Below are 14,345 nucleotides of genomic sequence, written 5' to 3' on the forward strand. Positions count from 1 at the left end.
AGATTTCAATTGTCTATTGAATCCAAGTCTAGACAGATCCAGACGGAAACCCAACAATGTAATTTCAAAATCAGGTGCAGTAATCAACTCATTTCTAGGAGCAATCCCACTGCTAAACAGTACTCCTTTTTTCCTCCAGTCCACCACTCATACTCTAGGATTGACTTTTTCCTGCTGGACAATAGAATTCTTCCTTTGTAACTAATAGCCAATATCACAGCATTGTTATCTCAGATCATAGCCCTGTCCAGCTAGATATCCTCTTTCCGGACAGTACTGACAGTACTGTGTCACAACGCGCGTGGCGACTAGACCCACTACCACTATACTATCCTGTACATATCAATGGCGTCCCTGACGTGTCTCTACTGTGTGGGAGTCGTTAAAAGCCTATCTAAGGGGCTAAATTATTTCATACACAGCGTATAACAACAAACAGCTCCGATAGGCGTTTGATGCGCTATCTCAACTCATTCTAGATGTGGACAACAGATGTGTCTCTTCTCTGACTCCGGAACTCTTCAAAGAGAGTCTGCTTCACCAATCGGAATTTGACAATCTTTCCACCAAACAAACGGAGCAGCTTCTGTTTAAGTCGAAGCAAAAAGTCTATGAACACTGGCAAGTTGTTATCTCACCAGCTTGGACGATCCGCTGCTAGCAGCACCATACCTGACATCTGTTGCAGCTGATTTAACTACTATCAATCCCAAAGAAATCAACAATCAATTTAAGCAATTCTACTCTGCTCTTTACTCGTCAGAGGCTCTTCCTGATACATAACGTATGCATGCATTCCTAGACAATCTGGACATCCCCTACCTCAATTCAGATGAACAAACCAACATGGATGCCTCAATAAGTGATGATGAAGCTACTCTGGCAATCCAGTCCATGCAGAGCGATAAAGACTCTGGGCCTGATGGCTTCCCTATTGCATTTTATAAAGCATTCTCCTCTAAATTATTCCTTATCCTCAGCTCAATGTACAATGAAATCCTTTCTAGTCAGAATCTGCCACCAACACTTACCCAGGCGACTATTTCGTTTTTTTTTCTTAAAAAAGACAAGAATCCCCTAGACTGTGACTCATACCGCCCTATAAGCCTTTTATGCTGCAATTGTTAAATTCTCACTAAGGTCCGTTTAGAGACAGTGATGCCTAATGTAATGAACTCTGATTTATCTCAGGTAGGAAATCTTTCTATAATATTCTCCGGCTAATTTAATGTTCTTTATTCTGCCCACTCAACTCAACAGCCAGATGTTGTCATCACTCTTGATGCTGAGAAGGCTTTCGACCAGGTTGACTGGGAATATCTATTTACAGTACCAGAGAGATTTGGGTTTGGCCCGTCTTTCCTTTCCTGGATTAAGATTCTGTACTCGTCCCCCGTGGCTTCTGTTCGCACCAACAATGTTACCTCCAGCTACTTCCTCCTCCACAGGGGGGCCAGGCAGGGTTGCTGTTTATCTCCTTTATATTTGATATGGCTATTGAGCCTCTTGCTATCGCCCTGCGGGCGGAGGAGAGGATTAAGGGAATATAGACGGGCAACATAACTCACAAGGTGTCCTTATAGGCAGACCATCTTCTTGTATACATCTCTAACCCTGTGGAGTCTATACCCGATCTCTTGGACATGCTACAAGGTTTTGGGACATTTTCTGGTTATAAGTTAAAGCTAACAAAAAGTGTGCTCCTCCCCATGAATCAGTTAGCAGAAGGAATTGGGTATGCCCATTCAGGCCTTTACTTATTTGGGGATAAAGTTAACACGCTCAATTAAGGCTCTGTTTAAACATAACTTTAAAACATTCCTGGAGAGCACAAAGCAGGATTTCATAAGGTGGTCGTCTCTTCCCATCTCATTAACAGGTCGCATGAATTCTGTTATGATGACTGTACTACCTAGGTTTTTGTACTTATTCCAAATGATTACCATTTTTATGCCAAAATCGATGTTCAAACAACTGGAGAGCTACATTTCCAGCTTCATTTGGAACAAGTCAAATCCATGAATGAGAAAGGTATATACAGTTGAAGTCAGAAGTTTACATTCACTTAGGTTGGAGTCATTAAAACTAGTTTTTCAACCACTCCACAAATTTCTTGTTAACAAACTATAGTTTTGGCAAGTCAGTTAGCATCTACTTTGTGCATGACATAAGTCATTTTTCCAACAATTGTTTACAGACATATTATTTAATTCACTGTATCACAATTCAAGTGGGTCAGAAGTTAACATACACTACGTTGACTGTGCCTTTAAACAGCGTGGAAAATTCCAGAAAATTATGTCATAGCTTTAGAAGAATTCTGATATGTTAATTGACATCATTTGAGTCAATTGGAGGTGTACCTGTGGATGTATTTCCAGGCCTACCTTCAAACTCAGTGCCTCTTTGCTTAACATCATGGGAAAATCAAAATAAATCAGCCAAACTCCACATGTCTGGTTCATCCTTGGGAGCAATTTCCAAATGCCTGGAGGTACCACGTTCATCTGTACAAACAATAGTACGCAAGTATAAACACCATGGGACCACGCAGCCATCATACTCAGGAAGGAGATGCATTCTGTCTCCTAGAGACAAACGTATGTTGGTGCAAAAAGTGCAAATCAATCCCAGAACAACAGCAAAGGACATTGTGAATATGCTGGAGGAAACAGGTACAAAAGTATATATATTCACAGTAAAATGAGTCCTATATCAACATAACCTGAAAGTCCATGCACATGGGGACAAAGATCGTTGTTTTTGGAGAAATGTCCTCTGGTCTGATGAAACAAAAATATAACTATTTGGCCATAATGACCATCATTATGTTTTGAGAAAAAAGGGGGAGGCTTGCAAGCCGACGAACACCATCACAACCATGAAGCACGGGGGTGGCAGCATCATGTTGTCGGGGTGCTTTGCTGCAGGAGGGACTGGTGCACTTCACAAAATAGATGGCATCATGAAGGAGGAAAATTATGTGGATATATTGAAGCAACATCAAGACATCAGCCAGGATGTTAACACTTGGTCGGAAATGGGTCTTCCAAATGGACAATGACCCCAAGCATACTTCCAAAGTTGTGGCAAAATGGCTTAAGGACAACAAAGTCAAGGTATTGGAGTGGCCATCACAAAGCCCTGACCTCCAGCCTACAGAACATTTGTGGGCAGAACTGAAAAAATGTGTGCGAGCAAGGAGGCCTACAAACCTGATTCAAATACACCAGCTCTGTCAGGAGGAATGGGCCAAAATTCACCCAACTTATTGTGGGAAGCTTGTGGAAGGCTACCTGAAACATTTGACCCAAGTTAAACAATTTAAAGGCAATGCTACCAAATAATAATTGAGTGTATGTTAACTTCTGACCCACTGGGAATGTGACGAAATAAATAAAAGCTTTTATAAATCATTCTGGGCGGCAGGGTAGTGGTTAGAGCTTTGGAATAGTAACCGGAAGGTTGCAAGTTCAAATCCCCGAGCTGACAAGGTACAAATCTGTTGTTCTGCCCCTGAACAGGCAGTTAACCCACTGTTCCTAGGCCGTCATTGAAAATAAGAATTTGTTCTGACTTGCCTAGTTAAATAAAGGTACAATTTAAAAAAATTCTCTATTATTCTTCTCACATGTCCCATTCTTAAAATAAAGTGGTGATCTTAACTGGCCTAAGACAAGGACATTTTTAATAGCAATAAATGTCAGGAATTGTGAAAAATGTGGCTATGGTGTATGTAAACTTCAACTGTATCGAGAGACCTAAGCCCGCAGGCAGGCTGAGCCTTCCCTAATTTTTACATCACTACTGGTCAGCAAATACAGTGTATATCTAAATGTGTTTATTGAGTTTCTACATTTGAAAACAAGGATGGTCCAACTTGGGCCATCATAGAGTTACAGTCAAGCCTTCCAACTCCCCCGTCTCGCTCTGGTGCTCCCTGTCACGTTCTGACCTTTATTTCCTGTGTTTTGTATTTAGTTAGTATGGTCAGGGCGTGAGTTGGGTGGGCAGTCTATGTTTGTTTTTCTAGGTTTTGGGAATTTCTATGTTTCGGCCTAGTATGGTTCTCAATCAGAGGCAGGTGTCATTGGTTGTCTCTGATTGAGAATCATACTTAGGTAGCCTGGGTTTCCACTGTGTGTTTGTGGGTGATTGTTCCTGTCTCTGTCTTTGCACCAGATAGGACTGTTTTGAGTTTGCACATTTCTTGTTTTTGTTAGTTTGTCCATGTGTAGTGATTTATTAAAGCATGAATCAAAACAACCACGCTGCGCTTTGGTCCGCCTCTCGTTCAGATGAAGAAAATCATTACAGAATCACCCACCCAACTCGGACCAAGCGGCGTGGTAAACCGCAGCGACGACAGCAGCAGCAACAACAGCGGCCAGCATCACAGGAGGAATGGACATGGGAGGATGTATTGGACGGCAAGGGTTGCTACACCTGGGAGGAGATCCTGGCGGGAAAGGATCGCCTTCCATGGGAACAGGTGGAGGCAGCTAGGAGAGCAGAGGCAGCCGGAGAGAGGAGCTGGCAATGTGAGGAGGCAGCACGGCAGCGTGACAGGTACGAGGGGCAGCCCCAAATTTTTTTTTTTTTTTTGGGGGGCACACGAGGTGTGGTACTAAGCCAGGTAGCAGACCTGAGCTCACGCCTCGTGCTTATGATAAGCAGCGCATTACTGGTCAGGCACCGTGTTATGCGGTTAAGCGCACGGTGTCGCCAGTGCGTGCCCATAGCCCGGTGCGCGATAGGGCAGCCCCGAAAGTGCCATGCGAGTGTGGGCATTGAGCCAGGGCGTATGGTGCCTGCTCAGCGGGTCTGGTCGCCAGTACGCAGTTTTGGTCCAGGTTATCCTGCGCCGGCTCTGCGTGCTGTGTCTCCGGGCGCTGGGAGGGTGCAGTGCGTCCTCTGCCTGCGCTCCGCTCGTACCGGGCAACTGTGGGAGTGGAGCCTAGGGGAGAGGTGCGTGTAGTAAGCACTAGATCTCCCGTGCTTACCCACAGCCCGGTTCAACCTGTGCCTGCACTCTGGAGGGTCCGGGCTAGAGTAGTTGTCCAGCCTGGGGAAGTGGTGCCAAGGTTGCGCACCAGAGCTCCAGTGCTCCCCTACAGCCCGGTCTTTCAGGCTCCTCCTAACACCAAGCCTCCTGAAGGTCTCCCCAGCCTGGTGGTTCCTGTGGCAGCCCCACGCACCAGGCTGTCTCTCAGTCTCCTCCCTGCAGGTGCTCCCGCCTGTCAAGGCGCCGCTGCCGGAGCGTCCCACCTGTCCGGCGCCACTGCCGGAGCCTGCCGCCTGTCCGGCGCCGCTGTCGGAGCCTCCCGCCTGTCCGGCGCCACTGCCGGAGCCTGCCGCCTGTCCGGCGCCGCTGTCGGAGCCTCCCGCCTGTCCGGCGCCGCTGCCGGAGCCTCCCGCCTGTCCGGCGCCGCTGCCTCCTGTGGCAGCTCCACGCACCAGGCTGTCTCTCTGTCTCCTCCCTGCAGGTGCTTCCGGCGCCGCTGCCGGAGCGTCCCGCCTGTCCGGCGCCGCTGCCGGAGCCTCCCGCCTGTCCGGCGCCAGAGCCCCTCAGCCCAGAGGCGCCAGAGCCCCTCAGCCCAGAGGCGCCAGAGCCCCTCAGCCCAGAGGCGCCAGAGCCCCTGCCCCTCTGTCCAGAGCTTCTGCCCCTCTGTCCCGTGGGGTCATTGAGAGGGGTTGCCATGGTGAGAAAGCCACGGAGACGGACAATAAGGCGGACTAAGACAATGGTAAAGTGGGATCCGCGTCCCGCGCCAGAACCGCCACCGCGGACAGACGCCCACCCAGACCCTCCCCTATAGGTCAAGGTTTTGCGGCCGGAGTCCGCACCTTTGGGGGGGGGTACTGTCACGTTCTGACCTTTATTTCCTGTGTTTTGTATTTAGTTAGTATGGTCAGGGCGTGAGTTGGGTGGGCAGTCTGTTTGTTTTTCTAGGTTTTGGGAATTTCTATGTTTCGGCCTAGTATGGTTCTCAATCAGAGGCAGGTGTCATTGGTTGTCTCTGATTGAGAATCATACTTAGGTAGCCTGGGTTTCACTGTGTTTGTGGGTGATTGTTCCTGTCTCTGTCTTTGCACCAGATAGGACTGTTTTGAGTTTTCACATTTCTTGTTTTTGTTAGTTTGTTCATGTGTAGTGATTTATTAAAGTATGAATCAAAACAACCACGCTGCGCTTTGGTCAGCCTCTCGTTCAGATGAAGAAAACCATTACACTCCCCACTGCCCATGAACCTTGGCAACCATGTTTTGAACCCCATTTATAACAACTCCCTTCAAATCTGGTCCCAATTCCGAAGTCACTTTATCCTTAAACAAGCAAGCGGCTTCTCTTCATTAACATCTAATCCTCTCTTCCCAGCGTCAGATTGACACGGCATTCCAGGTCTGGTGTTTTTTTTTGTGACCTATTTGTTGATATCACATTTGTCTCATTCGATACTCTGAGGTTTGACCATAATATTTTCAATACCCACTTTTTTTTTAGATACCTTCAAACTCGCAGCTTTGACAAATAAATATTTCCAACATGCTTAGATCTTAACCCACATCTGCAGGGCACAATCTTCAGATTATACGACATAATACAGAACATTCATCCGCCTTCCTTTGCAAATACAAAATCTGCATGGGAGCCAGACATAGGTGGCGAACTACCCAATGATATATGACAACAAAGTATAGTGTATCCACACATCACCATTCTGCATAAGGCATGGGTTTATTCAGTTTAAGTATTGTGTATCCACACGTCACCATTCTGCATAAGGCATGGGTTTATTCAGTTTAAGTATTGTGTATCCACACGTCACCATTCTGCATAAGGCATGGGTTTATTCAGTTTAAGTATTGTGTATCCACACGTCACCATTCTGCATAAGGCATGGGTTTATTCAGTTTAAGTATTGTGTATCCACACGTCACCATTCTGCATAAGGCATGGTATTGTGTATCCACACATCACCATTTTGCATAAGGCATGGGTTTATTCAGTTTAAGTATTGTGTATCCACACATCACCATTCTGCATAAGGGTTTATTCAGTTTAAGGTTTTACACCGTCTCCATTTCTCAAAATGACAGATTGGCAAAAATATACCCAAATGTTGACCCCAAGTGTTTGAGATGCCACCAGAGTCCAGCGACTATGGGACACATGTTTTGGTCATGCCAATCTTTGAGTGGCCTCTGGGACCCCATTTATGAGGCAATCTCACATGGTGTAATACAACTGTTAGCCACAACCCGGTCACTGCCATTTTTGGGGTACATCCCCTAGACCTGAATGCTACAACGCATCAGGCAAATGCCATAGCTGCCAGCTCACCGCCTTGTCATCTTTCACTGGAAGTCTGCAAAGCCTTCCTCCTTTATGCAGTGGGTTAAGGAGGTGATGTGATCTCTGCCTCTGGAGAAGGTTAGGTACACTGTGCTTGGGTCCCGACAGAAGTTAGACTTAACCTGGTCTCCATTAATGCAATACCTGGAGAGCCTGTCTTTTACTTATTGTAACTTGCATTGTTTGGTAAGCAGTCATGTGTGTTCTAGTGGCCATTTGTGCTGTTAAGTATTTTTATTGAACTTTTCTTTCTCCATTGTTTTCATTTCTATTACTGTTTGTTTCTGTTTTTCTTTCCTATTAAACTTACTCTTATGGATGGTTTGGAGGGAGGGTGGGAGGGAGTGTGGGAGGGAGTGTGGGAGGGAGGGAGGGAGGGAGGGAGTGTGGGAGAGAGGGAGGGAGGGAGGGAGGGAGTGTGGGAGGGAGGGAGGGAGTGTGGGAGTGTGGGAGGGAGGGAGTGTGGGAGGGAGGGAGGGAGTGTGGGAGGGAGGGAGGGAGTGTGGGAGGGATGGAGGGAGGGAGGGAGTGTGGGAGGGAGTGTGGGAGGGAGGGAGGGAGGGAGGGAGGGAGTGTGGGAGGGAGTGTGGGCGGGAGTGTGGGAGGGAGGGAGGGATTGGGTTTGTACTGTACTTGTTATATCTGAAAATCTATAAATAAAGTAAAACATAAAATAATTCTGCCCTGCTAAAGCTGCCACTTGTAAGTGCTGTTATTGTGTTGTGAAAACACCTAGGAACAACAATGGCTCTGCCACAAAGTGGTAGGCCACACAAGCTTTGTGCGTAAAAATAGTTTGTCCTTGGTTGCAACACTCACTACCGAGTTCAAACTGCCTCTGGAAGCAACGTCAGCACAATAACTGTTTGTTGGGAGCTTAATGAAATTGGTTTTCATGGCCAAGCAGCCGGAAACAAGCCTAAGACCACCATGCACAAAGCGTCGGCTGGAGTGGTGTAAAGCTCGCCGCCGTTGGACTCTGGAGCAGTGGAAACGCGTTCTCTGGACTAATCTGGTTTTGGTGAATGCCAGAATAACCCTACCTGCCCAAATGCATAGTGCCAACTGTAAAGTTTGGTGGAGGATAAATAATGGTCTGGGGCTGTTTTTCGTGGTTCGGGCTAGGCCCCTTAGCTCCAGTGAAGGGAAATCTTAACGCTACATTCTAGACAATTATTTGCTTCCAACTTTATGGCAACAGTCTGGGGAAGGCCCTTTCCTGTTTTAGCATGACAATGCCCCCCGTGCACAAAGCAAGGTCCATACAGAAATGGTTTGTCGAGATCAAGGTGTAAAAACTTGACTGGCCTGCACAGAGCCCTGACAAGTCCCTGCAGCAATGCTCCAACATCTAGTGGAAAGCCTTCCCAGAGGAGTGGAGGCTATTATAGCAGCAAAGGGGGGGACCAACTCCATATTAATGACAATGATTTTGGAATGAGATGTTCGATGAGCAGGTCCACATACGTTTGGGCATGTATGTGTTTGTCTCCACGTGAAAGGGGATGCACTAGCTGTGGGTCGCTCTGGATGGCTAAATTGTAATGTAAATGTTGTGCTATGTATATTTATTTGTTGTGTTGTTTACTGTTTGGACCCCAGGAAGAGTAGCCGTTGCTCAACAGCAGCTAATTGGGAATCCTAATAAATACTAAATAAATACCAATTTGGCTATGGATCGTTTGATAGGGAGTGGAAAGCCTCTCTCCAGTCTGTCTTCTAGCCTTGCATAGTAACTACCTGTGTATATTCTCTTCTAACAGGGGGCTGACATGTTCAACTGGAAGAGAAAATCCTCCTCCCAGGTCCTCATGATGCATAACAGCTCCAGTTTCCCTTGAGAAGGGAAGAATAAGTAATAATACCATGTTTAAAATTCTATTCACACACAGATGTTGGTGGCACAGAACACACGCACACAATCACACACACTTTTTCTCCCTCTCACACACACACTGCTATGTAATGCAGTTTACCCTCAATATCAAACAGATGGCAGAAAAGAGTTTAATATTCTGTGATGAACTTTCCTTCCAGTGGTGTATGATGAAGAGCTTACTCATCATCACTATTTCCCGGGCCTTTTAATCTCTCCCTCGTTCTCTCGTTCTCTCGTTCTCTCTCCCTCCCTCTCTCTCCTCGCTATTTGATTGCCCCGGCCTTCTAAAGTATGGAGATAGAGCGTCAGATTGCGAAGGAGGAGGAGATTGAGTAGGCAGGTCGAGGTTGGAGAGGCCACTTCTAATCTATCCAATTCAGTCACACTTCCACAGACTACTGCATCTACCCCGGACGACTAGTTTACTCACCGTGGGTCTCCTCTCCATTGGATTTGAACTGCTAGGAACTTGGTGTTACGAAGGATATGGGCTAATATACATTAATATGTCCCTGGTTTCTGAGCAACTAAGACATCAAATCAAATGTTGTGTCGAATACAACAGGCGAACTGCTTACTTATAAGCCCTTAACTAACAATGCAGTTCTAAGAACATTAGTGTTAAACATAGAAAGTAACAAATAATTAAAGAGCAGCAGTAAAAGAACATTAGCGAGTCTATATACAGGGGGGTACCGGTACAGAGTCAATGTGCGGGGGCACCAGTTAGTCGAGGTAATATGTATGTGTACACTACCGTTCAAACATTTGGGGTCACTTAGAAATGTCCTTGTTTTTGAAAGAAAAAGCTATTTTTTTTGTCCATTAAAATGACATCAAATTGATGAGAAATACAGAGTAGACATTGTTAATGTTGTAAATGATGTATGTAGCTGGAAACGGCTGATTTTTAATGGAATATTAATGCTCCTTTAATCAGAACAACAGTTTTCAGCTGTGCTAACATAATGGCCAAAGGGTTTTCTAATGATCAATTAGCCTTTTCAAATGATAAACTTGGATTAGCTAACACAACGTGCCATTGGAACACAGGAGTGATGGTTGCTGATAATGGGCCTATGTAGAGATTCCATAAAAAATATTTTTAAAATAAAATCAGCCGTTTCCACACTGTATTTCTGATCAATTTGATGTTATTTTAATGGTCAAAGAAAGTTAGAAATGTCCTTGTTTTTGAAAGAAAAGCTAAGTGACCCCAAACTTTTGATCGGTAGTGTAAGGTAGAGTTAAAGTGACTATGCATAGATAATAACAAGAGAGTAGCAGCAGCGTAAAAGAGGGGGTGGGGGGACAATGCAAATAGTCTTGGTAGCCATTTGATTAGCTGTTCAGGAGTCTTCTGGCTTGGGGGCTTCACCCTCTGTTTAACTGCAATAACCTGAGAGTTACAGTTAAGAGGGACTGGGTCTGGATTTAAAGATCAAGACAGAGAAACATTACATCTGGAAGCTGTGAGGACAGGCCAGTAAAGAAATATCAATCCAGACCCATAAGTCAGGAACAAGTATGAATGATAACCTACAGGCGACATTCCGCCAGCTGCCATCACTCAAATCATTGGTGTATAAACCTTTATTCAATATTGATACAAGCTCGTAACTTGAGTTGCTTCGTAGTCTTATCGAGATCCTGGTGAGGAGGAATCTAAATGAAGCAATACTAGAGACTCCATAATCAGCTCCTTTCATGCTACTGCAATAAGAGACAGTAAGGCTGCGTTTACACAGGCAGCCCAGAGCTGATCTTAATAGCTGATCTGAAAACAGAAATTGGGCTGCCTGTCTAAAAGTAGCCTTAGTGGAATTGAATGTGACGTAGACATAAAAATCCATGATGGGAGTCTTATGTAGAGCTGCATCCACGCGTATGACACACATTAACACACTATCGCAAGCTAGTTTCCCGGCTAGCACCAGTCCATTTATATATGAACATACGCATCAAGGTTGGAAGATGCACTGATGATCGAATTAGAGAAGCTGTTTGCTTGCGCCCACGCCGACCATTCAGATTAAAAAATATTTTTTGTTACGGAGTGAGTAACGTTCTCGCTCTCCTTTGAGATGTTTTCACGAAGCCTGATTCACAGCCCTTGAACAAGGGCAGCTTTAGAAACAGAGTTCTTCAAAGTGTATGAAAACACAGAGACAAAGGGTCTGCGGGGTAACACGTGAAAGATGCCACAGGGGACGATGCAGGGAGAGGAAGTAGAAAACGATCAGAAAATATAATAGGAATGGAGAGTCAGTAATTGACAGATCTGGACCCCCCACACACACAATTCATACTAGTGCAACTGTGCCACTGATGAATCAGTGTGTCACACACACAAGGTTTTAGCCAACAGTGTCCCCACATCGCCTTTCTGCCATGGCTCATCTCTATGCAGAGAACTTCAAGCAATCTCTGTGCGTCTACTCATCTTTTCAAATATGATGCACCACAGGAGACCCAGCACAAAGAGACAACTTTCCATTGTGTAAAAAAAGGTGTCTGCAGCACCATTGAATGGAGCCTGGCCTTTAACTAATGATAAATCATTTGCTGGGCTTTTCTTGTGTTGACAATGGCAAGAATGATTATTCTGAAGTATAATGTGGTAATACGTGTGTACCAGGAATAAAATAGGCATGGTTTCTAGTTACACAACTCCACAATGTGTGTACCGATCTATCGATTAAATGGATTTATAAATCCCCTTTTTACATCAGCAGATGTCACAAAGTGCTGTACAGAAACCCAGCCTAAAACCCCAAACAGCAAGCGATGCAGAAATGTCTTGATTGCAGTTCATAGAAGATAAAGACAAATTGTGTCAGTAACATAAGAATGTGATGATGAATACCACATGGACTATGGGCCTACTTGATGTGGTTGGCTCACATTCATCACTACATAACTCTGTGTGCTTGACATTGACATGTTGTTCCAAACCATAGAGAGGTTTGGAAACTCGACATCAGTTAGACACAGACTCAATACAAATCGTTAACCCGTACGTTGAGCACTCAATAAGTAAAACTAAATGCATGCTTTTCAATCGATCGCTGCCCGCACCTGCTCGCCCGTCCAGCATCACTACTCTGGACGGCTCGGACTTAGAATACGTGGGCAACTACAAATACCTGGGTGTCTGGTTAGACTGTAAACTCTCCTTCCAAACTCACATTAAGCATCTTCAATCCAAAATTAAATCTAGAATCAGATTCCTATATCACAACAAAGCACCCTTCACTCATGCTGCCAAACATACCCTCGTAAAACTGACCATCCTACCGATCCTCGTCTTCGGTGATGTTATCTATAAAATAGCATCCAACACTCCGCAACAAACTGGATGCAGTCTATCACAGTGCCATCCGTTTTGTCACCAAAGGTCCATACACTACCCACCATTGCGACCTGTATGCTCTCGTTGGTTGGCCCTCGCTTCATACTCGTCGCCAAACACACTGGCTACAGGTTATCTACAAGTCTCTGCTAGGCAAAGCCCCGCCTTATCTTAGTTCACTGGTCACCATAGCAGCACCCACTCGTAGCACGCGCTCCAGCAGGTATATCTCACTGGTCACCTACAAAGCCAATTCCTCCTTTGGTCTTCTTTCCGTCCAGTTCTCTGCTGCGCATGACTGGAACGAATTGCAAAAATCTCTGAAGCTGGAGACTCCCATCTCCCTCACTATCTTTAAGCACCAGCTGTCAGAGCAGTTTACAGATCACTGCACCTGTACTTAGCCTATCTGTAAACAGCCCATCTATCTACCTACCTCATCCCCATACTGGTATTTATTTATTTATTTATTTTGCTCCTTTGCACCCCAGTAGCTCTACCTGCACATTCATCTTCTGCCGGTCTACCATTCTAGTGTTTAATTGCTATATTGTAATTACATCGCCACCATGGCCTATTTATTTCCTTAACTTACCTCATTTGCACTCACTGTATATAGACTTTTTGTTTTCTTTTGTTCTACTGTATTATTGACTATATTTTGTTTATTCCATGTGTAACTCTGTTGTTGTATGTGTCAAAATGCTATGCTTTATCTTGGCCAGGTCGCAGTTGCAAATGAGAACTTGTTCTCAACTAGCCTACCCGGTTAAATAAAGGTTAAATAAAAATAAATAAATAAATCACTGGGGACGGATACAGGAATTCAACAATTGAGTCAAATTATTTAAGTGAAAAGTAAAACATTGGGCACAAGGACGATCAAAAACAACACCAGAGACATTTTATAAAATTAGCTTGTTTATTTCCAAATTCTTGAGCTTTTCGCAGTGTGTGATTTCTATAAGATCTCATAAAATATTGTCGTTATAAAACACTGTCTGTTCAATATTGAAGTCCCCCAAAAAATTGCATTGTACACTGTGGCCAGAAACCCAAATATCAGTAGATTCAGGTCCATGTCACTAAAATAGATTTGATTACAAAATATGGTATCCAATATAAAACATGTGCATCGTCTTATTGTCTTCACAACCAGGTCAGAGTCAACTACTCTGAAAAACCCAATCTTTTAAATACTAAATCATTCTTCTGTTTTGTCATTTTAGTAAAAGAGAGCTTCATATTAACTTACAAAAATATATATTCCTGTCTCTACCGCTGTGTGTCCGCTTTATGCATGAACAGGAAGTCACTAGTTTGAGAGTACTGTAGACGGGATTGTTTGGTTCTGACATTTGAGAGAAAAAATGTAAAAAGAGAAAGTGAAAGTGTTGTCAAGCAGGAAAGGGGAGTCAGCTTTTCTCCCAAGTGCCTTGCAAATGTAGCCTACGCATTTCAATTCAAGTCAATATCAGGAAAATAAAATAAGAACATTCTGGTGAGAAGCAGCCGAACCCGTGACAAGGCAGGATTCAGACAATTCGAGCCAGTGACAAAATATATGTTTTCCAAAAAGGGAGAACGTTGATGATGTGGGAGAATGAGATGTTAGATGAAATTTGATTGTATTGATGAAACAGCTCTCTCTAATCTGTAGATGTGCCATCTCCTGACAATATTAATCTATAGATGTACGGTCTCCTGAGCCTACCTAATAAGAATTTGACAGCCTCGTCATGTATAAATGTGTGTGT

This window comes from Oncorhynchus keta, chromosome 13 (assembly GCF_023373465.1).
Source record: "Oncorhynchus keta strain PuntledgeMale-10-30-2019 chromosome 13, Oket_V2, whole genome shotgun sequence".
NCBI lineage: Eukaryota > Metazoa > Chordata > Actinopteri > Salmoniformes > Salmonidae > Oncorhynchus > Oncorhynchus keta.